General features: G+C 40.5%; 1 pseudogene across 1 annotated transcript in view; it reads left to right on the top strand.

Annotated features, from left to right (window-relative positions):
- The window catches only part of LOC143892515 (uncharacterized), a 31,551-nt pseudogene extending 8,511 nt beyond the window's left edge, over nt 1–23,040 (top strand). Inside the window, exons 2-12 of the transcript XR_013255527.1 lie at nt 4,089–4,207; nt 4,293–4,368; nt 9,346–9,421; nt 9,520–9,584; nt 9,681–9,743; nt 11,594–11,675; nt 11,805–11,967; nt 17,156–17,233; nt 17,497–17,638; nt 19,812–19,814; nt 22,128–23,040. The product of XR_013255527.1 is annotated as an uncharacterized LOC143892515 (transcript). The remainder of the gene's footprint in view (nt 1–4,088; nt 4,208–4,292; nt 4,369–9,345; nt 9,422–9,519; nt 9,585–9,680; nt 9,744–11,593; nt 11,676–11,804; nt 11,968–17,155; nt 17,234–17,496; nt 17,639–19,811; nt 19,815–22,127) is intronic.
- Nucleotides 23,041–27,758: the final 4,718 nt, after the last annotated feature.

The following is a 27,758-nucleotide window of genomic DNA, read 5'->3' as shown; positions in this document are numbered from 1 at the left end:
ATCTGGAAGAGAGGTGATGTCAGCAGGAGCATCAGTAGGAGCATCTGGCTCCTCATCAGTAATCTTTGGCCTGGCAGGGAGAGTCATATTCTGCATCACTAAGTTTGGATTGCAGGCCTGGAGCTCCTAGAGGCAGTCGTAGTATCCAAGACTATAAGCCTCGCTCGACAGGCTGAAAAGTTCAGCCTCCTTCGCCTCTGTGGCCTCCTTCACTGCCGTCTCCTGCCTCTCTTTGGCTCTTCCTCTTTGGGCCTCCATGGCTTCGGCAGCCTTGACCAGTTTCTTCTTCTCTGAGGCCTGATCCTCCATCAACAACTTCTTCTCCTCCTGTACTCGCCCGATGCTCGTTTGAAGCTCCTGGACCTCAGTGACCAACTTTCCGTTCACCTCTTCAGATGCGGTGATGGCTTCGGAGAACTTCTTACTCTTCTCCTTGAGGTCATTGTAGTAGAGCAAGATCTGCAGAAAGAAACAGGCATCAGTATGGTCAAAGGAAGAAATGGGCAGAAAGTTAGCAAACTGATCACCTCTTCCTTACCTGGTAAGCTGAGGATAACACAGCCTCCTCTCCTGTAGCTGGCGGCTCGTGAAGGACCTGTTGCTTGTCCTTCCGCAGCAGACACTTGCTCATGATCTCTGCTGCTACTCGGCTCTCGCCTAGGGCAGTGTCATCCTTCAGAACGGCCCAATTGGGTCGAAAGACGTTCTCACTAAGCCCCGTAGGAGGACGAGCTCCAGAACCGGTTCCAGTAGAAGCACCACCGGACTTAGAAGAGCCACCGCCCTGGGCAAAGGGGCCTATTAGTTTCACCGTAGTCTTGGCCCTCTGAGATGGGGGTGGAGGAGTGCCCTGTGATGGGGCCGGACTCGCCAGTACAGTCGCCTTTCTCTTCTGGCGCTCCTGTTGTGCCTGTGCAGCACCCTCCTGTGCCCGTGGCTGGGCTCCCTGTCTTATCTTCTCAACGGTCGATTGTTTCTTCATTTCTGCAAGACAAGCGAGCAGTCAGAAGCAAGCATATAAAAGTAAACATATTCTAAAGACAAGTCTAGCTACATACGTTCTGGAGTCGCGGCACTCACGCCCAGTCCAACTAGCACCTCCTCTCCTGAACTCTGCACAGCGGATAAGGCCTGATTGCTCAATCTCCTTCCGCATCAAGGCGAAAGTCTCTCTGTCCTCACTCTCGAGGAGCGGCTTTCGACTTAATTTGAAAGTATCCGGAGTGTCCCACACTAGAGGGACAGGCCAGGGCTCACTGGCCTCCTTATCCTCGACGTAGAAGAACCTATTCTTCCATGAATGTATTGACAAGGGGATGCCGGTAATGATTTTTAGTTCAGCGCTTGCTGATGTAGATCCAGCCCCCTTACTTATGCCTCTTCAGATGTGCACAAGCACGGAATAGCGACAAGCTCACGCTCCTCTCTAACCGGCCGTGGACGAGATACAAGAACCCAGTCAGTAGTCTCCATGAGTTCGGAGCTACTTGAGCTGGGGCCAGTCCGTAGTATCGAAGCACCGCTGCGAAGAATGGGTGCAAAGGAAATCAGAGTCCCGCCCTCATCGACTCCTCATAGATACAGAGATCTCGACTCTCGTTACAGGCTCTGTCTCCCTCTATAGCTGCCTTCAGTTCAAATCTTGGAGGCACACAGTACTTATCCCTAATGTCCCCTAGCATGGACCTGGTGAGGTAGTTCTCCTCGACCAGAGCTCGCAGGTTGTATTTTGGGTTGGCATCCATCCGCGCTCTAGCGACCACCTCCACCGCCCGGCCAGGAAGGAATGTTGTAGACGCCTCAGCAACGTTACTTTCAACACTCCCTTCTGCTCGGGGGAGACTACCAGTGGGGAGTGGAGTGGCGTTCAAGTCTAAAAACACCTCGTCCCTTTCCCCTCCGTCGTCGCTATCTACAAGATCTATCCTAGCGGACGTCCTAGCCATTACAGGCTCCTGCGGCGGCCTAAATTCTGAACTACTGCTAGTGGAGGACTCCGTACCGGACTCGGAACTCGAATTACTATCAGACATGCAGTAAAGAGAAGGGCTGAGAGGAATACCGGTGAGTGGAGCTCGTCAAGTCCTTGCGTAACTCCCACTGCGAACTACGAACTGCGAACTGCGAACTGCGAACTGAGAAGTCGAAGCTCCCAGAGCAAGAAAAAAAAAAGAAAAGATGAAAAGTAAAAAGTAAAAAAAATGAAAGGGGGTAAACCTCCTTTTATAGCTTTTCAGAGGCGGTGGGGCATTAAATGCGACGCACGCATCTCGAGGACACCCGAATGGCGCCACGTGTCCCATATTTATTACGGGCACATTCTCCCACTCGAAAATACGATCAAGCACGCGCGTGTTCCTACGCGCATGAAAGTTCACATCTCCACTCCGCACTCCATGCTCCGCACTCCATGCTCCGTACTCCATGCTCCGCACTCCATGCTCCGCACTCCGTACTGGATCTTTAAAGCCGAACTGGATATAACGCGTTTCAACAAAACGACAAAAATCAGTCTGGTCCGAACCGGACTGGCCGCAAGACGACAAAAATCAGTCCGGCAAAAGCCGAACTGGATATAACGCGTTTCAACAAAACGACAAAAATCAGTCCGGTCCGAACCGGACTGGCCGCAAGACGACAAAAATCAGTCCGGCAAAAGCCGAACTGGATATAACGCGTTTCAACAAAACGACAAAAATCAGTCCGGTCCAAACCGGACTGGCCGCAAGACGACAAAAATCAGTCCGGCAAAAGCCGAACTGAATATAACGCGTTTCAACAAAACGACAAAAATCAGTCCGGTCCGAACCAGACTGGCCGCAAGATGACAAAAATCAGCCCGGCAAAAGCCGAACTGGATATAACGCGTTTCACAACAAAACGACAAAACGCAGTCCGGTCCGAACCGGACTCAACTTCCAGCCGGACTCCGGACTTGATCTCCGGACTCAACTTCCAGCCGGACTCCGGACTGGATCTCCGGACTCAACTTCCAGCCGGACTCCGGACTGGATCTCCGGACTCAACTTCCAGCCGGACTTCGGACTGGATCTCCGGACTCAACTTCCAGCCGGACTCCGGACTGGATCTCCGAACTCAACTTCCAGCCGGACTCCGGACTGGATCTCCGAACTCAACTTCCAGCCAGACTCCGAATTGGATCTCTGAACTTACTTTTCTGACTCACTCCCAGACAATGCCTACCCATTAAGAGAATCGATTGATCACACTTTCCCAAGTCTCTCAATGACTTGGAAAACTGGGGGGCAACTGATGGGGTGTGAAAACACTAGCCTCTCACAGGCCGCCACCTGTCCCAGAGTAGGTGAGCTGCAGCCTCTCACAGGCCGCCACCTGACCCAGAGTAGGTGAGCTGCAGCCTCTCACAGGCCGCCACCTGTCTCAGAGTAGGTGAGCTGCAGCCTCTCACAGGCCGCCACCTGTCCTGGACACCTGTCCAGGACATCTCACCAGATTTTCCCTATAAATAGAGGATCAAAGCTCAGACCAATGGGTAATGAAAAATCCCTTCTCTCCCTAAAAACTCTTAGACATCTCCCCTTCACTCCTGCTCATACTGACTTGAGTGTCGAAGGGCCTGTCCGGAGTAAAACCCGGTCTGGTCTTCTGACCTCGCTTGCCTTGTGCAGGACTCAGCCCTCATAGCAGGACTCGTTCTCGACCACCTCTCTCCTCGTTCACTCTGGTCCCTCAGGACTCAGCTCCCCTAGTCATCCAGCTCAGCTCTCACGCCACTGCTGTACCTGTTACCGATTTTAGGTCTAACACCCTTGAATTATGGTAGTGTCTGCCTATGTGAAACTAAAATCGGTATATCAAGGTAATCAATCCAGAGTTTACTGTTAGTGGTGTTGCTTTTAAAGCCCTAATTCATTAGAATTTTGACGGGTTAGTATTTTGAATAGTCCTTTTAATCACACTATCTCAACCATAACGCTGTGAATTTATGATAAGTTGTTCCTTATCTTCTTGTATTACCTATGTTTATTTTTCCATTTTTCCCCTGTGACTAAGGATCAATTTGGTATTTGGATTAGTTTTCTTCTAATGTTGCGTTTCTTATACAGATTGGTCAGAGTCATCCCACTGGTCTTACCTCCAACCTTTTGAAGCTTTTCGAGCCCCGACCTCCATTGGAATATAAACCTCCTCCAGAGAAAGGGAAATGCCCATCGTATACGGGTATATTGAACTTTAAGGCTTATTTTGTATTGTGATATTAAGTTATTCGGTCAACTTCTAAATTACTTCCTCTGTTTGTGTAAGGCATGGCGCCAATTTGTGAGTAATTTTGCCGAGCCAGGAGATCCTGAGTATGCTCCGCCTGTCCAAGAGGCTGAAACTCCAGTAAAATTCTTACTCAATCTTCTAGTTTCCTCTCTTAAATGGTTAAATTCAAAAAACTGTCTATTTTTTTTTTTTTTGAAATGTTTCAAACAACTGTCTATTAAAAGCTGCTATGATGCAAATTCACTATTAAGAGGGTATTATAATCTCCTTAATGGTGTACTGTATCCCAACTCCTACTCGTTTGTAATCATTATTAAAAATGATGATTTTACATGTGAATCATCATATTGTGTGGGTTGCTTCTTTTTCCATTTCTAATCACTTTTTATTAACCAGATTTAGAGATGGTGTGAGCTAGTTTACCTAGATGTTGTTTGTGTAATCTTCTTTCTTTTGCCTCAAAATAGTGATACAGGTGAATCGAATCTCTCCTCTGCTTGGAGAGGGTGCTTAATTTTAATCCTGCTCCCAGACTGACAAAACCTCACCTGAAACCATTCAAAAAAAAAAAGGAATCGAAAATCCCCTCTGCTTGTCAGGTTTTGCTGGACAAGCGGTGGGGAGGGGACGGGGGGGGGGGGATTGTTGCTGATAAAACGATACCACAATTTTTTTATTGGAAAGATAACACAATTTTAATGGACAAGTGGCAGGGTTTAACTGATAAAAGCCTCTTCCAACAGCTAAGCCAACGTTCAAATCTTAAAGGAAAACCCAATAACACAAGTGTTTTATTTGAAAAGATAAATCTATTAGATTAATTTATTGGAAATTACAAGATTATACAATCGGGCAACATCTGCCCATAATACAACTCGTCCCTACGCACGCCCGATTTTGCTTATTTATATGCAACCGTGTTTGCACTTGTATGAATATGACAGCCCCCTTTCACCATTCTCTTCATCTTTTCTTTTATCTCTTTTACATATTTACGAAGCCTCCATGGGCCTCCCACTTCCCCTTTCATCCAAGAAATAACTTTAGATAAGTCACCTTCAATTGGAATTCTGCCCTTTAATTCTGTCCTAAACATTCACATGCCTTTTAGAAGTGCTGTAGCTTCCGCCTTCATCGAATCTGAGAGTCTCCAGTTGCCCCTTTCATCCGTAGGACCAAATTAACTAGTGCTAGTTTACTTTCATTGCAACTGATTTTACTGAACTGATCTTGTTGTTGAAGGTTCTAGCATTTCTCTCCCCACTATACAAGCCAAAGGCATCATATTCCAGATTATCTACCCCAAGTTGCCTAGGTGCCAACTCTCCAATCACTCAACTGATCTCGGCATCGGCCAACTTATAGTAAACCAGTTAAACACTTCAGCCCATACTGCACTTTCTCATTTGCAGTGTAATAGTAAATGATCTGTAGGTTCTTCCTCCGATTTGTACATGATGCATCTGCTTGTCAAGTGACATTTTCTTCTTTTGATCCTATCCAACGTGTTGATCTTCCTCCTAACTACTATCCATGGAAAGTCCTTCACCTTGGTTGGCGTACCAAATGCTCCTGCGAGGAAAGGAAGTATTCTCCTTGAGTATTAGTGGTTCGGAAAATGATTTGCCCATTAACGATCCAGTGCCCATACTCTTTGATCTTTATACATGTGTGAAACAAAGAACTATTCTTGAATACATAGCAGATTAATCAAGCTATTAATTTCAGACTCCTTTAGGTTCCTTTACATTACCCACCCAAAACTCCCACCCATCCTCTGATAACATTCTGAAATTTTGACTTCGTTATTTCTAACTATCCTAAAGAGACCCAGGAATGCCTAGCTTAAAGAGACCCTTCCTATCCAAACCTCTACCCAAAACCTCAGTCTCCTCCATCCACTAGTCTAAAGAACTAAACCTAATCCCTGATTTGAACTCATCAACTGTTGGACAAATAGACTTCCAATCACCTGAGCCTCTTTCCCTTCTTAGTTTTTTGACCTCCCATCCTCTCCAACCCCCTCCCCACATTTACGTCAATGACTTTCCTCCATATCGCTACTCTCCTCTCCGAACCTCCAAAGCCACTTTCCAAGAAGTGCCTTATTCTTTACTACCAAGATTTTTTATTCCCATCTGATGTAGGAAGATCGAATAAAGGACTAATACTTTGTTGTGATACCAAACTGGTGTAATACATGTCTATGGAAGGGGATATGTAGTTCTGATACCAATTTGACGCAAGTTCACTACGGAATGAAATAGTACTTTACTCTAATATCAATCTAATGTAGCTATGATACCAATTTGTTGAAGAGTAAGAGTTGGATACAAAGAAAGGTTGCAGGTTTGTAAAAGAAATGAAAGATGAGGAAGAAAGAAAACCAACCTAGCATCACACTAGGAATCACCTAGGCATCACACCATAGGACCTAAGGCATCATGCTTTAGGAGAGAAGAGGTATCACATCTGGAATAACTCCACGACACCAGAGGGGTTCTAATAAGGCATCACACCTTAGGGGGAAAGAAGCATCGCATATGTTTGCAAACAATATTCTTTGATGAATGCTAGCCTCAAGCCGCTATTTAGCCGCGTGAGGACACTCGGGTTTCTATTGGTTGCTAAAAGGTGTTAGCTAGCAATTTCGAAGTGCATTTTCTTTCCTCTAATTAGTCATGCTTTAATTACAGCTTAAAAAGTTATCAAATGCATTGAAATCGGCTCCACATTGTGGTTTACGGAAACAATAACTCTTGTTTCTAATTAGAGTCCGTTTCACCTCCTCCCCTATTTTCACTTCACACTTTTACCGGTTGTGCTTTACAATTCCTAATTAGAATCTGTTTCACCTCCACCCATATTTTCAGGTCTCCAATTTACTGGTTGTGCTTTACAACTTCTAATGAACCTCTAATCTCTCTCTAAATGAACCGTTCCTTTGTTGGCCCCAACATAAATAGGCCTTGGCCATCAATTCATCTCCATAGGATGATCCAAACCCTCCAATTAGATGATATAGGAGAGTTAGGATCATGGAGATGATGATATAACACATATTTTTAAGAACATTCAGTGGGCCTCTCTGTTCGAAGATCTGAATCGTTCATTTGATTTGTTGAGCTTTAACATAAATAGGTTGTGCTCCAAAAATCTTCTCTAAGATCCTAACCGTCCGATCTAACACAACGACACCATATATGAATCCCCATGGATAGAAGAGTTAGTATCATCCTAGAGAGATCTAATTTATGTTGGGTTGCAACAAATGAATGGCGTGGATCTTTGAACAAAGTGAGCCCAAGTGATTTTTTTTTTAAAATACACTTTTTATGGTGCCTACCATAAAAAATCTAAACCATTCATTGTTGAGCCTTCATGTTTGAGAGGGAGGGTGAGTTAGATCTTTCCATGTAGGATATGATCGAGAGGGAATGAAAGGGACAATCCGCATAGCTGCATTTGAGCGAGAGGGTGAGGTTTTTCTATGACCTTTATGAGGTGGTTGTGACATCAACGGCTAGGGCAAAGGAAGGTTTGTGATGCAATCCTAGAGTCGGTTGCCACGTTATCTATGGACATGGCATAGCATGCATGGTTTGTTGTGCTTCGTGCAACCACGAACAATGTCTTGATTCCCTACTTTCATGTTGAAGCATTTTATCGAGTTCAAGGAGCTCATTTCTAGCCTCCTTGAGAACACACTCTGATTCTTTTTGGCAAATTATTATGCTACACTGCTTGTGTTTCTTACAACTCACTGATGACATATGAAGATACTGTCAATGACTCAATATAACACCTGCAACTACATGAGCTGTTTCCTCAAGATTAGGTAAATGAAAAATGTTAAAGAATCAACTACAATACTACTTCAACTGCCGGATCAAAAGCTGAAAGATGTGACTTCAGAAATGATACGAAGAGGGCCTAAAATTTTCATTATGGGAGAGAAGGAGATTGGCCAAAGGACTATCCAAATCAATTTCTAAATTAAACTATCCCACTTCCTCTGCAATGGGTCATATATCAATAGATGGCCGACTATTACTATCGAGTTGAGTGCAAAAACGAGGCATCTGATCTGCTTCCGTATTCTTCGGTCGGCGTATACAACTCAACAACTTCCGTAGTGGCACTGGTGTGTGTGTGTGTGTGTGAGAGAGAGAGAGAGAGAGAGAGAGAGAGAGAGAGAGAGAGAGAGAGAGAGAGAGAGACTAATTAGAAGCCATTTTTTAGGTTGATTATGAATCGTAAAGCACCACCGGTAGAAGGGTGGCGTGAAAATAGGGGTGGAGTCTGTTTCCGTAAGCCACGATGTGAAGCCGATTTTAATGCATTTGATAACTCTTTAAGCCATGATTAAAGCATGACTAATTAGAAGAAAGAAAGCGCTCTTCCAAAATTGCCAGCTAGAGCCTTTTACCAACCAATAGAGACTCGAGTGTCCTCAAGTGGCTAAATAGCCGCTTGAGGCTAGCATTCCTCATATTCTTTATTCAATTCATTTTCATCATTGCATGAAAGAAAAGTGCCCTGAAACTACAAACATACAAAAAAAGAAATGAACCTAGAAAGTTCCAAAACCCTAAACAAAAGTTAAACACTTTAAGGCTAAAATACCCTCTAATGAAAGACTTGCTCCCCACTTTAAATTTTCATAATACCTATTTAAAATACCCTTAAACTTTAGTGACTTCAGTGATTTTCCTTTAATAAAGACTCTAGTACCCCCTATGACTTAAAAAGACTCAAATACCAGTGTAAATAAAAGTCTTTTAACTCTCTTTATTGGACCCATCTTCCTAGTTAAGTCCTCGATTCTCGTGAAGGATGGTCCCCATCAGTCTAATTAATGAGAAATCTCAAGATGGATACATCTGTGAGCCTATCTGTTATAGTGAAATAACTGTTATATTCATGCAGTTAAATTTCATCATGTTTTTTTTTGGTGAAATAGATTTTTAAATGGTGAGATCTCGGGCTTCTTGGATGGACAGGGACTACTCTGATTCCTCATGTTATTGTTTGTGGAAGTATCTATATCTTTTTGTATGCGTATTTTTTAGCTGAGTCACTTTGGTTGAACAGTTGCAACGACGGGCTAGAATTCATAGACTTCGACTAGAGAAGGGTGCATTGAAAGCCTTCGAAGAGCTAGAAAAATGTAACTATATTGCTCCAAAATAATTTTTAAGGTTGTGACTCGTGTTTCGGAGAGGTTTTCATTGGGTTTGTTGTTTATCATTTCTACCTTCTATGCAGATGATCCAACTAAAGATCCAAATATATCAGGAGATCCGTACAAGACATTGTTTGTGGCAAGACTTGTGAGTCGCTTGATGCCATTCTTTCCAAGATCCCTGTTATTCAGGTATAGCTTTGAATGATTTAAGTGAATACTGAATCTGTTATGCCATGTCCAGAATTACGAGACGACTGAGCACAGAATCAAAAGGGAGTTTGAAGCTTATGGGCCAATCAAGCGGGTAGGTATTTTAGAGCACCCCCAAGAGGGGGGGGGGGGCTCAGGTTATTGCTCATGGCTTGGGTAAGAGTTTCAATGAACATATTCATGGTCTCCCCCATTTTGCAACTTCTCTAAACTTTTGCCTCAATTTTCGAAGTTCATGAACAGTGTTTTGAAAATCGTACGATTTACAATTCAAATCTTACGATTCAAAATAAATCTTATGGATTACGATTTGAATCCCTCGAGTGAATCTTAATTTAAATGAATCTTACTATTTTCAAATGAATCTTATGATTCGATCGTAAATCCGTACGCTTCATGCGATTTATCCTAATTTAGTTTTGCATAAAAGAAAATATCGAAAGACCGCTTTTTTCTTTTACATTAAAAAAAGCCTTCAAAAACCCTATCATTAAAATTAAGAAGACAAGGAGGATGAGAAGTTCGAATCCATTGAATTTGTTTGAACAAGTCAAGCCCAATGCAGGTGCTTGAAGGTATTATTTACATCGAGGAGGAAGATGACTATAATATGGATAACATCGATGATTTTATAATTTATTTATAATTTATAATTGATATTTGTCATTTGATGTTTGAGACTTTGAGAATTAATATGAGCATCTCTTTTATTATTTTTAAGATTATTATCTAATATTCTAATATGCATGGGCTTGGATGGGAAATAAATGATTAATCTGTGACAAGTTTGTTAGCAAATTCAACTCAACTCAACTAAGCCTTTGTCCAACTAGTTAGGAAGTTTGTCAGCAAACAATTTATATAATAATGTTGAATAACTAATCATGGATGTTTCTATTTAAATTGATGGATTTGCACCTAAAAGGTGAGCATGGATAGTCATTCATAGTGCCCCACTTTGAAAGCCTACTGTCTGAAGTTTGAAAAGGAGTATGTTGAACAACTCCCTGTTTTTAAATTTCACCGGTGCTGGGTAAACACCAGTAGGGAGTAATACAGGTATCTTTGCCACTGATGGCAATGCGGGTTTGTTGTATCTAAATCTGTTTTTTTCCTCTAATAAGTTTCTGTTTGATTTTATGGCCAAATAGAATATCTTTTAGGGATTCAGTGAGACACTTTACTTCCTAGTAATACAGGTATCTTTTAGGGATTCAGTAAGACACTCTGCTTCCTAGTTAATAGTATTTAGTTTTCTATTTAAAACAAATATCCCCTGGTAAGGGGGCTGGTGGTTAATATGCTTCACAACTGGTACATTGGTAGCACACCTTGGCTTCTTTTTTTATCCTGCAACTCAGCCACGGTGCTGGTGCTGGGTAGAGACACGTTGATGGTGCTGGGTAGAGACAAGTTTTGGGTACTAGCAGGCTTTTTTCCCACTATTTGAATTCTGGGTATGCTGCATTTACGTTGCTACTGAAATAATTATTTTTGAGTTCAAAGGCCAATTGAAAATCTCTCCAGAGTTCAGAAGATATCCTGGTACTTTCTATATTATTTATAGTGCTTAGTTTGGAAATTTTAAATTTCCCTGGTAAGGGGGTACTAAATCTGTCTCGCGACTGGTAAATCGGCCACATACATCAGTTTTCTGCCAACACATTCCAAAGGTGGTGATGCATCATGCGTGGCGAAGCTGTACACCTTAACAGGTGAAGCTGTACACCTTAACAGGTGAGCACGGCTAGTGAGGCATAGTGCCTGTCTGCCGTGCCATATAGGATTTAGTGTTTTGCAAAATGTTTTCTGCAGTCTGATAGAATTATGTCCCAAGTCATTAAAACTACTTGGTTTTATTTATAATTGTTATCTATATTCTGGCTTAGTCATGCTTGCTGTTTGTAACTATAGTTTATTTTTCTTCTCTTGTGCATTTTGCAGGTTCGTTTGATCACTGATAGAGAGACAAATAAACCTAGAGGATATGCATTTGTTGAATACATGCATACACGTGACATGAAGAGTATGCTTCTTTTTGAAACTAATGATAAATAGATGCACATGTCTACTTGTATAATTTTCAGTATAGCTCTGTCATCATTAAGTGAGCTCTTGACCTAATTCTGATTGGCCCATACTCTACACCTTGTAGCTGCATACAAACAAGCGGATGGGAGAAAGCTGGATAACAAAAGAGTGCTTGTTGACGTTGAGCGTGGTAGAACTGTTCCAAATTGGCGGCCTCGTCGACTGGGTGGTGGGCTAGGATCAACTAGGATTGGAGGTGAAGATCTTAATCAGAAGTATTATGGCAGGTAAATCTCCTTATTTCAGCTCATTGTGTTTGCAGTGTTGAGTGATTTTGGATACTTGCCCGGGTGACTTCCAAAATTCACAAAAATGTAACTATCCATGCTTTTGTTGACCCTTGTATTTATGTCCATCCCATAGTGATGCAGATATTAGGATTTATTTTTATATTATTTAGTTTCTAGTATTTTATTTCCATGTTATTAGTTTCTAGGATTTTATTTTTCATGTTATTTAGAATTAGGAAGTTTAGTCTTTTAGGAAATTCTTATTTTAGAAGGTTTCTATTTCTTAGGTTGCTTATTTGCCTATATATAGGTCTCTTTAGAGCTTTATTGCTAACTTTGATTGATATTGAATAAAGATTATTCTCCCTCTAATTCTGATTTTCTTCTTCCCTCTTCTGATTTCTTCTCCTCTCCCTAAATTCGTCTATTCTTCTCTTCTTCTTCTACTTCTCCCTAAATTCGTCTCTTCTTCAGGTTATTTTCGTCTCTTCTTCCCCTATTCTTCTAATTCTATCCCCTTTCTTCTATTTCTCTCTTCTTTTCTTCACGGTGCTGTATCAATTTGGTATCAGAGCGAAAGATCCAAGCCTCCGAAGCGAATCAACATCGATTCTTAATCTCAGCCCTAGTGGTATTTTTCTTCTTTAAAACTCAGCCCCTCATCATCCAATTCTCAGCGTCCAAATTCTCAAATTCTCAACTTTTCTAGTTCACCCAACCACCTTCTTTATCTCAGCCATCTTTCTCAGCCATCCCTACTCCTTAAAATTGCCTGTTTTCCATCCAAAACTTGCTGGGAATTGTTTCCAAACCGTTACCCGAGAGCCTTTTACACTGTAGGTTTCATACAAACCATCTCCTAACAGTCCCTAATCTGCCCTAAGCAGAACTTTCCAACAGTTTTCCGCTCAACACCCTTTTTTCGCACAAACCTAGCAACATCAAAACCCTCTTTCTCACGATCCTACCTTTCAGCCCAGAAAACTGCCCATCTCCCTTTCTCAGCCAACCTTTCTCTGTAACTTAAGTTTTCTTGACCGGTAACTGCCAGTTAGAAGCTTTGAGAAAAGGGGAAATACTTCATTCCAGGGCAATATTTCCAAGTCTCCTCACAGGTGTGGTAACTTGTTATAGAAGTCAGCCTAAAAAAAAAAAAAAGAGGCAAGTTTACATTACGGGCATGTCATCCAGCAAAAAAAGAAAAAAAAGGGGAAAGTCAGTCACGTGTCCATATCTCCTCAAATAGAGTAGCCGATTGCAATAAAGGTTAGTCAAAGGGATTTTTTTCCGGGCAATTAATTCTTTCCTATCCAATAGCAAGAGGGAAACGTATATTTAAAGAAATAATGCCCTCTGCCACTTGCCAATTACCCATTTCAAGAGACTTGCCACTTGCCCATTCATCTTTTTCAGTAATTTGCCAGTTGCCCGGTAAGTTACCACACACCCTCGTACTTCTTTTGTCTTAACTGTTGGTCATTAAAAAGAAAAAGAAAAAGAAAGAACAGCAGCCCCCCGTATCCCTTCAGACAACCCACTCCAATTAGTGCAAACCAAATTAACCTCCCCCTCTTTTCCATTAGCACCCCCATCATATTAGTTAAGATAATTTAACATCCTTGTTTTCCTTGGACCACCCCCACTCTTTACTCACCACATAATTCACACCCCCTTTCTTTTATCTTTAAGCAAATTAGACCCCCTCATTTTTACCATTAGGCACCCCCCCCCCAAAAAAAAAAAAAAACTGAAACTGAAACTGAATTTTCTTTTCTTTTTCTCTTATTCTCTCTCTACACTTTATCTCTCCTCTCTCCATCACATTTTATCTCTCCTCACCCGAGCTATTTCCACTCAAAATTGGCCATCGACCTCAAAACGAAATTTGTTCGTGACAACTTTTAGAGCGCATTCAGCCTATTTTCAGCAGCAGACCGTCGTCTTCCGCACAGTTTCAGGACCCATCTCAGCCGTTGATTACACACATTTTTCTGATCATCAGCTTTCACTAATCCGATTTCAGATCCGAGACAAGCATTGTGTTTCTTTCGACATGCCATATAGTTCAAACGGTTGATTTCAGTTTTGACGTCGATCCCAATGGCTCCACCATATGCTCCATATTTTGATAGATATGATCATCGATATTCTTCTGCACCACAGGTTCCATATTTCTGTGGTTATGATGATTGCACCTATCCCTATGGAGATGTTGAGAATGCGTGTTTAGACTGGATCCAGGCACTTAATGCATACCATAGGTACTATGGTTATGATCATCAAATAACAATTCGCAAAGTCACAGATACTGTGTGCCGCGAAGCCAAGTCGAAATGGAATTTCTTCGTTAACGAGCGTCGTGAGTTTTGTAAGCCTCCATTTCATCGATGGGAGGATGTTCGTTATGCGTTTACATACCACTATCAAAATCAACAGAGATTGAAACGTGAACGAGCAGCTTATGACCAAAGATTGATACGTGAAAAAGCAGCTCGACGAGAAGAAGCAGCTCGCTGTGAACGACAAGTCGCAGCACGTCGTGCACAAGACGTTGAAATTGCAGCTGAAAACCGATATTTCGAGCGTCGCATGCACGAGTCATATTTGCAGAGCCGCTTCACTACTTTATCCATCCCACCTAACGTTGCTGCTATTCTTACAGAGCACGATGCTAGTATTGATGAGATCATCGACGTTGAGCCTTTGATTCCATCAGATTCAGATTCAGGCTCTGAGATGGACGATCCAGAGTTAGAGACTCAGTTGATTGCCGATATCGACATCGTTGCACATGATGCTTATGAGATTTTTGCCGCATCAATTGCCGAGCATCTAGAGAGAGATTTTGCCACTTCTACAGTCGAGACAGATATTTTGGCAGAGTCGCATGGGGTTGATCCATTGGCAGAGTCGACCGAGCACCACCATGAGTCAGAGGCGAGTGCCTTGCTTGACGAGCCATTACTTGAGACAGATGATAGAGAATATATTACGGATGATTGCACTATTTTTGAGCCAGTTGAGCAGATTGTCAAGATTTGTGCTGAGACAGAGGTACTTGTTATGCAGATTGATCAGGAGGATTACCCGTTTGATATCACTATACCGGATACGATTCTAGCAGATGATTTTGTTGTTGATTCCATTGTGCCCGATGTGATACCAGTAGATGATGACCTTGTTGAGGCTAGTTATGGATTGGTACTGCCCATTGCTGTTATGCCGATCCCACCGATCCAGGAGGAGTACGTTGCGATCTTCCCAGCTAGTTTACTTCTCCAGCGCAGATTCTGTTCGCATGAGTCTACATGGGCTCTTTCTTTCCTCTTCTTCCGTCGACCTTGCAGATGCTTCTCTAAATTGTCTCGAGCGTTAGACATGATGATTGCTCCCGCCGGCTTACCTGTTCTATTACTTCAGTGGATTGTATACATCTTTGACCCAGGTGGACTAGAACTCGAGGGCGAGTTCTTTTTTAAGCAGGGGAGAATGATGCAGATATTATGATTTATTTTTATATTATTTAGTTTCTAGTATTTTATTTCCATGTTATTAGTTTCTAGGATTTTATTTTCCATGTTATTTAGAATTAGGAAGTTTAGTCTTTTAGGGAATTCTTATTTTAGAAGGTTTCTATTTCTTAGGTTGCTTATTTGCCTATATATAGGCCTCTTTAGAGCTTTATTGTTAACTTTGATTGATATTGAATAAAGATTATTCTCCCTCTAATTCTGATTTTCTTCTTCCCTCTTCTGATTTCTTCTCCTCTTCCTAAATTCGTCTATTCTTCTTTTCTTCTTCTACTTCTCCCTAAATTCGTCTCTTCTTCAGGTTATTTTTGTCTCTTCGTCCCCTATTCTTCTAATTCTATCCCCTTTCGTCTATTTCTCTCTTCTTTTCTTCACGGTGCTGTATCACATAGTTGCCGGAAACTCTTTGGGCAGGTGGGAAACCCGTTTCCCCTAAAATGTGTTTCTCACGGTTGGGAAACTCGTTTCCCCTAAAATGAGGGAAACACGTTTCAGAAACGTTTCCAAAATATGATACAAAATTGGATAAATATTTCTGAAACACATGAGAAACATATGGAAAACTTATGTAAATAATGTGTAAACGCGTGATAAACGTATGCAACACTCGTAGAAAACGCATATGAAATGTATAGGAAACATGTGTGGAACTTACGAAAATCATTTTGGAAAAAACACATCATTTCCTAAGATGTTTTTCGTACCATTTTCTATTGTTTCACGTTTCTCGTTTCCCCTATATTTTTTTCATGTGTTTTTCGTTTCACGTTTCGTTTCCCGTTTCTGTTTCCCACCCTGGTAACGATGGTGCATCCACTACATTGGTATGGTCAGCACGTGTTTAATTGACCTTTGAATATATGGCAATGTTGATTTCACAAAAGTGCCGCTCATGTTTTATTTGTCTGTTGGTTTTTGTGGGCCGACATCTTTTGCTTGCAGTTTTCGGTAGCAATTTTAGGACTGGGTTGACAGACCAATCCTATCATGATTGGTTAGGATTTTTTTAGGGTGATCCCTACTTGCCTGTGGCTGCTAGATTATATTCTGATTAAAAATATTCACCGTGTATATTGGAATATCATTCTACGTTCTTGTTCAGGCATTTTTATGCTCCGTACTTTGAACATCTGTCTTACTACTTACTAATCATAGTTTAAACTGGATAGTCGATCTACCCACTTGCCTTATAGCTGTTTCGGACTCTCAAAAGGCTAATTTTACACTTTCAGCTGCATCTTTTTGAGTGGCTTGCCTCAAATATTGTCCTAGATTATTATAACAACATAAACCCAGCTATTTACATTTTGAAATTTCTCTATGGTTTATCATAAGCAGTAACTTATCCGAACCTACAATATCTTATGTAGATTCAGCTGATACTTGATCTACCATTATACTCTAGGACAACCTGAAATGTTTATTTTATGAAATTAGCACCAAAATTTACAAGCAGCAATTTATTTAACATGTTTAGTTCATTAACCTTGTTTCGTTCCTTCATGTTTTTACATTTGCATTTTGTCTCTCTTTTTTTTTTCTGTTCATGATTTTTAACCCATTTTAGGAATCTGTTTCTTGCTGTCATTGTTCTCCTTGTTATCCTTTACATATAGTTTATAGTAATTCTCTATTTCTCTTCTTCGACTGCTCAGAGAACCACAACAGATAGCACCAGGAGGAGGACCTCGGTCAGAGGAGCCAAGGCCACAGGAGGATCGTCACATAGACCGGTAAGATTCACGCTTCTATTTTATTTCATTTCCGTTCAGCTTAGATCTACTTTGCTAAAATAGTTAGCAGGAAACTATCGAATGAGAAAATGAAATCTTTTGCCGTCATAGGTAGGCCAAGACGATCAAATGTTTCATTAAAAAATGAGGATTTTCTATTCTGTAAATAGATTATCATCAACTGTCAACTATATCAAGTCTGGATTATTTTTATTTATTATCACTGTAAACATACTTTCCTGATGTCGAAAACAATATCTCAGGGAGAGGGAGAAATCCCGGGATAGAGGAAAGGAGAGAGATAAGGAGCGGGGAAGTCACGCGAGCGGTCTAGTGACAGGGTACGTGATCTTGATCGTGATCTGAGAGATGATAGGCACCACCACAAGGACCGTGATAGAAATAGTGTAAGCCCAATGGTTCCCACCTTGGCATTCCCATCTTATTTTGATGATTCCAATACACAAGTAATTTATGATCACTAATGTGTTTGATTGTCTAAGTTGTAGATCACATTGGTGCTAAGACAACATTGCTTGGATTGAGGCCAAGAAGCTCTCATTGGACCACATCATGAAGGCCAAAGACAACGAAGTCGACAAATGAAGACTTGAAGAATCCATTGAAGATCAAGTTATATTAGATTGTATTAAGATCCAATCTTAGTTTTAGATTTGAAAGGCATAATTAAGTAAATAAACACACACCCTAAAAATATAAGTGATTGTATTTGTGGAGTTCCAACACCTTGGAACCCTCATAGCAATCCCATCTTGGTGTTAAGTTGGAAGCCCAAAAACAGAAATGAAAATCTGCTCAGACATAGGCTTCTCGGAACTCCGAGAGTTTTTCTCGGAACTCCGAGAATTATTCTCGGAACTCCGAGAAATAGTCCAGTGACATTTTTTTCATCTTCTGTTTGAATTCCCGGAACTCCGAGATTTTTTCTCGGAACTCCGAGAACACTACAACGGTCGGAAAAATGGCCGTTGGGAATTTTGCTGGAATTACCACAATGCCATTGAACGGTCATATTTTGGTTTTCCTATATATATGGGCATTCCAAACATTACTATGATCAATCCTAATACTCTAAAAACCTACTTGAACATCCTTAGAGTGAATCAAACTTGTTTATGCCTCTCATCATCTAAGATTAGGATTCAGATCTATAGGCTATATTTGTACATCTTCTGCAAAGTTGTAAACCATTGTGAGGGATTTTTGTTCTTTCTTTCTTATTCAAGAAATTGTATTCGGGCGAGTGTTCGGAGAAGCGTAGCCCACTCTCCGTGGTGAGGATTGCCACCAAGGTTAAAGGTGATCGGAATTTGTAATCGGCACCGATCTTCGCCGAAGTTAAGAAGATCTCTTAGTGAAGCCATCAACGGGTCTTTGTTGGTGGAGTGGAGTAGGCCTCGCGTTTTGAGGACCGAACCACTTTAAATCTCGGGTGCACTCTCTCTTGAACTCTAGCTCTTTATTTTGCATTGCACCTCTAGATTTAACTTGTGTGCTTGAATTTCATTTTGATCTCTTAATTTCCAATTTAGGTTTGAGTTTTCAAAAGATTAAAACTTGTTAGAAACCTAATTAATTCTCACTCCTCATAATTGCCGTACTCGGGACCACCCTTGGAATTTCACTTGGTATCAGAGCAAAGGCTCTTAAAAGATTTTCTTTTCTCTAAATCTTTGGAAAAAAAAAATTTAAAAATTTCAACAAGGGAAAGATCATAAGATCTTTGGCAACTTTCTAATTGTGAAATGGCGGATAGAAATGGAACCGGACTTCCTGAGGGCCATTCCACAACTAGACCTCCCTTCTTTAATGGGTCCAACTATGGACATTGGAAGACAAGGATGTGCATCTATCTTGTTTCGATAGATGTGGAACTTTGGCATATTGTTGAAAATGGATACATTTTGCCTTCCACACCATTTGAAGAATGGAATACGGTAGAAAAAAGGCATGCAAATTTAAATTACAAAGCTATAAATTCTTTGTTTTGCGCCTTATCTACGGAGGAGTTTAATCGAGTTGCTCTTTTTGATTCCGCCAAGATTATTTGGGATACACTTGCCGTTACCCATGAGGGAACATCACAAGTTAAAGATTTCAAAATAAACTTGTTAAAGAGCAAATATGAAATGTTCAGAATGGATCAAAACAAAAGCATTTCCGAAATGTATACTCGTTTTTCTAAAATTTCTAACGAATTAGCTAATCTTGGTAAATCTTATCCTACTGATGAGCTTGTGAGTAAGTTGCTTAGGTCTCTTCGTCCATATTGGGATCCAAAGGTAACCGCCATACAAGAATCAAAGAATCTCAAGACGCTAACCATGGAGGAGCTTGTAGGATCTCTCATCACCCATGAGATGCTCCTTACTAACCGACAAGAGGAGAAGAAGCCGAAAGAAAAAGAGAGTCGTTCTCTAGCTCTAAAAGTCTTCAAAGCAAACTCATCATCCTCTAGCGAGGCGGATAGCGATGAAGAAGAAGCTTTAAGAAAGTTTAAAAGCTTATGGAGAAAGAAACATAAGAAGGATAAAACGAAGAAGAAAGTGAAGTAGAGGGAGTTATAAGGTGCTACAATTGCAAGAAGACCGGACACAAAAGACCTGATTGTCCTCTTCTCAAGTCAACTTCCTCAAAATACAAGGGAAAGAAGGAATGGAAGAAACATAAGGCTCTTGCCGCCGGATGGGATGTTACTAGCACCTCCGGAAAGAGTTCAAGTGAAGGGGAAGAAAAGAAAGATGATCTTTGCTTCATGGCACTCACCCATGAAGATGAGGTAAACTCTAACCCCTCATGTTATTCATCTAGTAGTGATAATGAAAAAATATCTTATGATGAATTGTGCAATACCTTGCATTGTCAAATTTCTAAAAATAAAGTTGAAAAGAAATCTATTTTAAAATTAGAAAATGAACTTAATTTTTTGAAAAATGAATCTTCTTCCAAATCTCAAGCACAATTTGAAAATTTCAAACTTGAGATTGAAACCCTTAAGGGTCTTTTGGATAAGAAATCTTGCCAATTAGCACAAGTTCAAAATATGGCAAGCTCTTCCAAATCTTATGAAGATGAATTTAATGATTCTTTAAATCAAATAACACATCTTCATAATGAAAATGAAAGATTAAGATTATGTCTCCATGGTTTCCTAAATGGTGATAAAATTATTGACATAATCTTGACGAAGACTAGTCAAAGACCTAAACATGCATATGATAGGACTAGCGTATCTAACCCTCATGTTAGATGCCATTATTGTGGAATAAATGGTCATTACCAATTCCAATGCGCATCTAAGATTTGGGATAGTGTTGGAACCAAGAAATCTTGGGTTCCCAAAGCCCCCATATGATCATCTTCATATGTGCTTAGATTATGGGCTAATGTTTTAAAATTGAATATCTTTTTCAAAGTTAACTAAACATCTCCTCTTATGTTGAATAAAAAATTCTAAATAGGGGGAGTTCTAGGTTTGTCTTTTTCCTTGAAAAAGAGGGAGCTTTAAATTGAATATTTCATCCCTTTGTTTCTCTTTTACCCCAATCTTTTTGATTGATGCCAAAGGGGGAGAGAATTCTAATATAAGGAAAATATGTGCTTTTTATTTGAAAATCTCTTGTGCTTGTCATCATCAAAAAGGGGGAGATTGTAAGCCCAATGGTTCCCACCTTGGCATTCCCATCTTATTTTGATGATTCCAATACACAAGTAATTTATGATCACTAATGTGTTTGATTGTCTAAGTTGTAGATCACATTGGTGCTAAGACAACATTGCTTGGATTGAGGCCAAGAAGCTCTCATTGGACCACATCATGAAGGCCAAAGACAACGAAGTCCAAGACAAATGAAGACTTGAATAATCCATTGAAGATCAAGTTATATTAGATTGTATTAAGATCCAATCTTAGTTTTAGATTTGAAAGGCATAATTAAGTAAATAAACACACACCCTAAAAATATAAGTGATTGTATTTGTGGAGTTCCAACACCTTGGAACCCTCATAGCAAACCCATCTTGGTGTTAAGTTGGAAGCCCAAAAACAGAAATGAAAATCTGCTCAGACATAGGCTTCTCGGAACTCCGAGAATTCTCGGAACTCCGAGAAATGGTCCAGTGACATTTTTTTCATCTTCTGTTTGAATTCCCAAAACTCCGAGATTTTTTCTCGGAACTCCGAGAACACTACAACGGTCGGACAAATGGCCGTTGGGAATTTTGCTGGAATTACCACAATGCCATTGAACGGTCATATTTTGGTTTTCCTATATATATGGGCATTCCAAACATTACTATGATCAATCCTAATACTCTAAAAACCTACTTGAACATCCTTAGAGTGAATCAAACTTGTTTATGCCTCTCATCATCTAAGATTAGGATTCGGATCTATAGGCTATATTTGTACATCTTCTGCAAAGTTGTAAACCCTTGTGAGAGATTTTTGTTCCTTCTTTCTTATTCAAGAAATTGTATTCGGGCGAGTGTTCGGAGAAGCGTAGCCCACTCTCCGTGGTGAGGATTGCCACCAAGGTTAAAGGTGATCAGAATTTGTAATCGGCACCGATCTTCGCCGAAGTTAAGAAGATCTCTTAGTGAAGCCATCAACGGGTCTTTCTTGGTGGAGTGGAGTAGGCCTCGCGTTTTGAGGACCGAACCACTTTAAATCTCGGGTGCACTCTCTCTTGAACTCTAGCTCTTTATTTTGCATTGCACCTCTAGATTTAACTTGTGTGCTTGAATTTCATTTTGATCTCTTAATTTCCAATTTAGGTTTGAGTTTTCAAAAGATTAAAACTTGTTAGAAACCTAATTAATTCTCACTCCTCATAGTTGCCGTACTCGGGACCACCCTTGGAATTTCAAATAGACAGAGACAGGGAGAGAGATCGGGGGCGTGACCGAACCCGTGACCGTGGTGACCGCGATCGGGACCGTGGTCGTGACTATGACCGAGATCGGGAAAAGGACCATGACCGTGGCCATGATCATCCTCGCGAGAGGGAGAGGGAGAGGGACTATGAACATGGCCACCTTGACTATGATCATGGCCGTGCCCGTGAGAAGGATACTAACCGTATCGAGCTAAAGTATGAACGAGAGCACCCAGGTGAAAGAGAAAGAGAACTTGATCACAATGAGCCCGAACAGGATCCCGAATGGGCTGAGCCTGGGCGTGTCTATGGGGACCACCACGAGCCTGACCATTACGACCACTATGAACGTCCGAAAGATCAAGACCCATACAGTCGTCTCGAGCCCAAGAGGGAACTTGAGGCTGATGATGATGATGATGATCATGAGCACTATGTCAAATTGAGGCGACTCGAGCTTGATGACGATCACGAGCGTTATGTCAAATTGGAGCCCGACGGTTATGATGAGCGTTATGTCAAATTGGAGCCCGATGATTATTACTATGAACGATATGATCATGCAGACTCTGAACCACGTGAAAAGGAGAGGTCTCGTGACAAGGAACGAGAATATCAGCGCTCGGAGAGGTCATGGTTGCATGACTACGGTCATTAGCAGTGTAGGTCTATGGCATTTTGATCTGGCCTGATTTGCTTGGTAATATGTTTGACTGGGATTTCTTATTTCGGTGCTTGAAACCAGATCATTTTTCATTTCTATGCTTCTCTGATGCTTTAAATTCTGATGAATGGTTTCAGGGGAATCGAGGGGATGCTTTTGTTATTCTTAAAAGTTCTTGATGCTTTTGTTAGTCTTAAAAGTTCTTGATGCTATTTGTTAATTTTAAAAGTTCTTTTCGTTTGTAAGGATCGATGTTTTCTTGTGTTAAAAAGTATGTTCTGTATGCTACTATTAGATTTGTCACCGTTCTGGAAATTTTTATGATGCTTGTAGTTAAGAGTTTCCTTGCATATCTATGCGAGCCACTGATTGTTTTTGCTCATTCTCTCTGGAAAATTTCTCCTGTAGACCGTACTTTTGCCTATGACTGATACTTGGCCTATGACTGGTAAGAACTTTCTTCTTTATTTTCGTGTTTCTTTATTTTTTTCCCCTAATATCCTTTTTTAGCGGGATTTGTTAGGGACCATAGCAGAAGGCATTATGTGGAACGTCTATTGCATGAGGGAGCAGCCACGTTTGATGAATTAAATGATTTGAGACAATATGAGGCTATGTGGCTGCTCTCGCATGCAACGGATGCTCCACGAAATGCCTTCTGAGATGGACCCTAGCAAATCCCTTCTTTAGCTGGAACCAATACAGTAATTATTATATGTATACATACACATAATATTTCCTAGTCTCAGGCTTCAATCATTCTTACATCTTGTTGGGTTTTGTGTTGTCCTTTATGTAACTGAAATCCAATACTCTAGACCTTGTTCAGTTGCAGTTGAGGCAATCAAGGTTTTAAATTTCGGTTTCGGTACCTATTTAGGACCCCACCGAAATCCGAAATTTTGGCGAAATTCGAAATTTGGTATTAAGCTTTGAAATTTCCGACTGCAATTCTGGAATTTCGGCCGAATTTTTATAACATTTTTTTTTTAAAATGCCATTTTCTCAGAAATTTCAAACCGAAATTTCTGAAATTTGGTATTTTGCAAAATATCAAATTTCAGGAAATTTCGGTCGAAATTTAAAACCATGGAGGCAATTGCCTCGTAAACATGTGAAAATAGGATGGTTTTTTTTGGGTCAAAATTGCGTTGACATTCCCAATCTGCCGACTTGGTGCTCCCTCTTCTTGGTCTCGGCGGAAAATGGGTAGAACTCTCTGTCTCTCGCCAGGGAACACAATCGAATGGTGCCTTCTTGGCTAGTTTGTTTCAACCGAAAACACTAAATCACACTAAATCACTGGGAAAGTAAAATGATATCATTTTTCCTTTCCCTAGTTTGTTTGGTTGGAAGGAGAGATTTTCCCATCCACACTCTAGGTCTCTTGGTTAGATCGTTAGTCTCTCCTCTATCACGTTCACTTGCAGCAATTTGTCTGGAAGTAGGTATTTCCACTCCCTCTTTTGGTATTAAAAACCCCTACTTCCACCACCACCTAGTACTAACAAATGAAAGAGTTGAAAATAAGAAATTAGGGTATAAACAAAGGGGGCATTACGAGCCCTAAAAGGAATATCACAGGTAGAACGAGGACAAGGTAACTGTGAGCACCAATTGTTCGACTGAAATCTTCAACCATTCCTTTCAGAGGCATCATTTAGTAACAGAGGCATCATTTAGTAACAGAGCAAGCGGTGAAGAGACAACAGAAAGTAGAAAATAAGGAAGAAGGCCCATAAATTCGCCCCAAGATAATGTAAATAACCTCACGAGGATCCCAAAATTGATAGTCTCAATCGTATGACTAATTTTGCGACGTAAGTTTGATCAATCTTTACAAGTTTAGGTACTGAAGTCGTAAATTTAAGCTCTCGATCTTGACCATTTACCTTGTTAAAGTTTAACAATAAAAGACACATATTTTGCATGAATATGTTCATGCATACCGTGTGTGTTATGTGAATATAATTATGGTCTATATGGGTAGTTATAATCTAATTATTATCTAGTTGTGGGAATGTGTTTTTAGAGTTATGGGTGTTAGTTATGGTGTATGTGTTTAGAGTAGTGGGTGTTAGTTGTTGATGGTGTGCGTTGTAAGTGGGGAAGTTGATGGGTGGTATGTAACTACTTTGTGTTAGTATTTAAGTAGTTGTAATACAATGAAATGGGAAAAAGATGAATTTTAAACAGCAAAGGCAACTTTGTTTCGTAGGATCATGGTTCCTCTCGAATTGAGCCATTAGGAGGTCCGGTTGCCTCGAATCGAACCATTAGGAGGTCCGGTTGCCTCGAATCAACCATTCCCCCCTCTATTTCTCTTTATTTTGTTTATTTCCCTTACGGCCGATTAGGCACGTAACAAATTGGTATCAGAGCGGTAGATCCTACGCCATGGCTGTGCCGTCAGAGCTTTTGGAATCCCTACGCGATGATTTTCGGCAAATCAAAGTAAAGTTTTTTAAAATGATGGAGGACCACTGGCGAATCACGGAAGGCTTGGAAAAAATAAGCAAAGAGATCAAAGAAATACGTAAAGACCGAGAAAAGTTAAATCTTGAGAAAGTTGATTCTCACGTAGAGAAAATTGTGAAAATCAATGGCGACGAGGATGAAAAATTATATACCCTTCCAACTTTCAGAGCAACAAATTTTGAAAGAAGGGTTCGAAAGATCGTGGTCATTACTTTTGAAGAAAACGGAGGTCTAAAGTTGACTGTGTTTCTCAATCGAAGTGTGTCCAACAAGATTTGGGACCCCGGCGGAATACAATCTTTTCTACAGTAATTCGACCTTGAGGACAAGGTCGATTCTAAGGGGCAAGGAATGTTTTGTGCATATAATTATGGTGTATATGGGTAGTTATAATCTAATTATTATCTAGTTGTGGGAATGTGTTTTTAGAGTTATGGGTGTTAGTTATGGTGTATGTGTTTAGGGTAGTGGGTGTTAGTTGTAAGTGGGGAATTGGATGGGTGATGTGTAACTACTTTGTGTTAGTATTTAAATAGTTATAATATAATGAAATGGGAAGAAGATGAATTTTAAAACAGCAAAGGCAACTTTGTTTCGGAGGGTCATGGTTCCTCTCGAATCGAGCCATTAAGAGGTCTGGTTTCCTTGAATCAACCATTCCCCCCTCTATTTCTCTTTATTTTGTTTATTTCCGTTACGGCCGATTAGGCACGTAAGAGTGTGTTGTTTTCTTATATAGAGCTTTTATTTGGAAAAAAAAGAAAAGAAAAAAAGAGTTTTTATATGGTATCCGTACATACATGCAAGTACATCAAAAAGCCTCATCTGAGCCACACATAATTGGATGATCTAGGCCGTTCATTACTTGGGCCCCAACTTATAGGACATCCTACATCTTCGACTTGTAGATATTTAAAAAGGATGGCATGATATAAAAACCTTTACAGATCAGAGGGTTAGGATCATCCTATGGAAAAGATTTTGGTGCATGGCCTATTTAAGTTGGGGCCCAACAAATTAAAATGTGTTAGCGCACAAGGAGTGTTGTTTTATCGTATAACCATGAGTTTCCTTGTTTGGTGCAAGTCAACTAATTCATCATTTCAACTATGTGTCTTTCTAAAGCTACATGCTGACTTAATTTTCTTGTTTTCTACTTATTAACAACATGGATCACACAAAACATGCGATTCAACTTTTTTGTTTTCATGGACATATCTTGGCTTCTAAGAACAGCAACAGCATTTGATAAAAAAGGGAGAAAATAGATAATTCCACCATCTTCATCATTACATGAGACGACTAACGGGCCGGGGGGGGGGGGCGTGTTGAGTTATGAACAAGCCAAGAACCAGGAAAGGGGGAAGTTGAGAAGAAACCAAGAGCTAGGAAGCATCTATGAAGCTTCTCCCATCACTCACACTTGGCCTATGAAGTACCCATACCAAAAAGGACATCCGTACCCCTACCGTACTGGTACACGCGGGCAAGATCGGCTTTGTCATTGGGGGCCATCGTCTGTTCATATGTGTTAGACGTAATCCCAACGCATCACCATGGATCAGTTTCCCTGAAGTTTCCGTTAAAAAATGTGTTATTTATCAATTTATAAATTTTTTGGGTGTATTTTTCACATTTGTCTCTGTTTCTTTTGGCGTAAAATGGCCATAGAACAAATTTTACACCAATTTTAAGTGGAAAAATGGCCATAAATTTTTTTTTATGTTCATTTTACGTTAAAAGAAACGGAGCCTTATTTGATTATCTAGACACCATTTCTGTGTGCAACAAAGCATTGACGCTCCTATAAATTGATGTGTGTCCCATCAATCGCACAACCTGGAGAAGAAGCAGGCGAAATTAAAATTGATGTAGAACATATCATATATATAAGAAAATTTGACACAGGGGGGACAAATAATTCACATAATATCATAGGGGTCAAGGGTTTGTTGAAAATTACATAGGGGGGTCAAAACCCAGATAACGAGGTCAGGCATGACGGAAATGCCCCTCTGCCATAAAAACAAAAGCTGACAACTGATTTGACTTTAAAAATCTGCTTTTCCCTCTTCCCTCTTCCCTCTTCCCTCTTCTCCCTTCGTTCTTCCCTGTTTTGCTTTCCTCCTCTCCTCCGGCAACGTCATTTTCGCCGGCGATCTCGACGGTGAGCGCTAAGGTGAAGCATATACACGGTTAGGGTTCAAAAAATGTAAGTTATTTCCTCTCTCTCCCTCTCCTAACTGCCATGCCATGTTTTTTTTTTTTTTTTTTTGACCTATATAACCATGAACTTTTTGATGGGTAATTTTTGATTTGTAACCATTTTTCTGCTATTTTGTGCTTGGATTGTGATAGGATTTCAATGGTTGAAATATAGATTATTTGAACTGTGATGAGTGTCGGATTGAATCAATTGAACTGACTAAAGTTTCCAACACTTCTGCTTGTTTAGTGTTTGATGAAAGTTGTGACCTAGCAATAT

The sequence above is a fragment of the Tasmannia lanceolata genome, unplaced genomic scaffold, assembly GCF_043159265.1.
Source record: "Tasmannia lanceolata isolate RefF3 unplaced genomic scaffold, GAP_Taslan_0.1 ptg000015l, whole genome shotgun sequence".
In the NCBI taxonomy this organism is placed as follows: Eukaryota; Viridiplantae; Streptophyta; class Magnoliopsida; order Canellales; family Winteraceae; genus Tasmannia; species Tasmannia lanceolata.
Note: the sequence above shows the minus strand (reverse complement) of the source record. Positions and strands in the feature narration are given on the sequence as shown.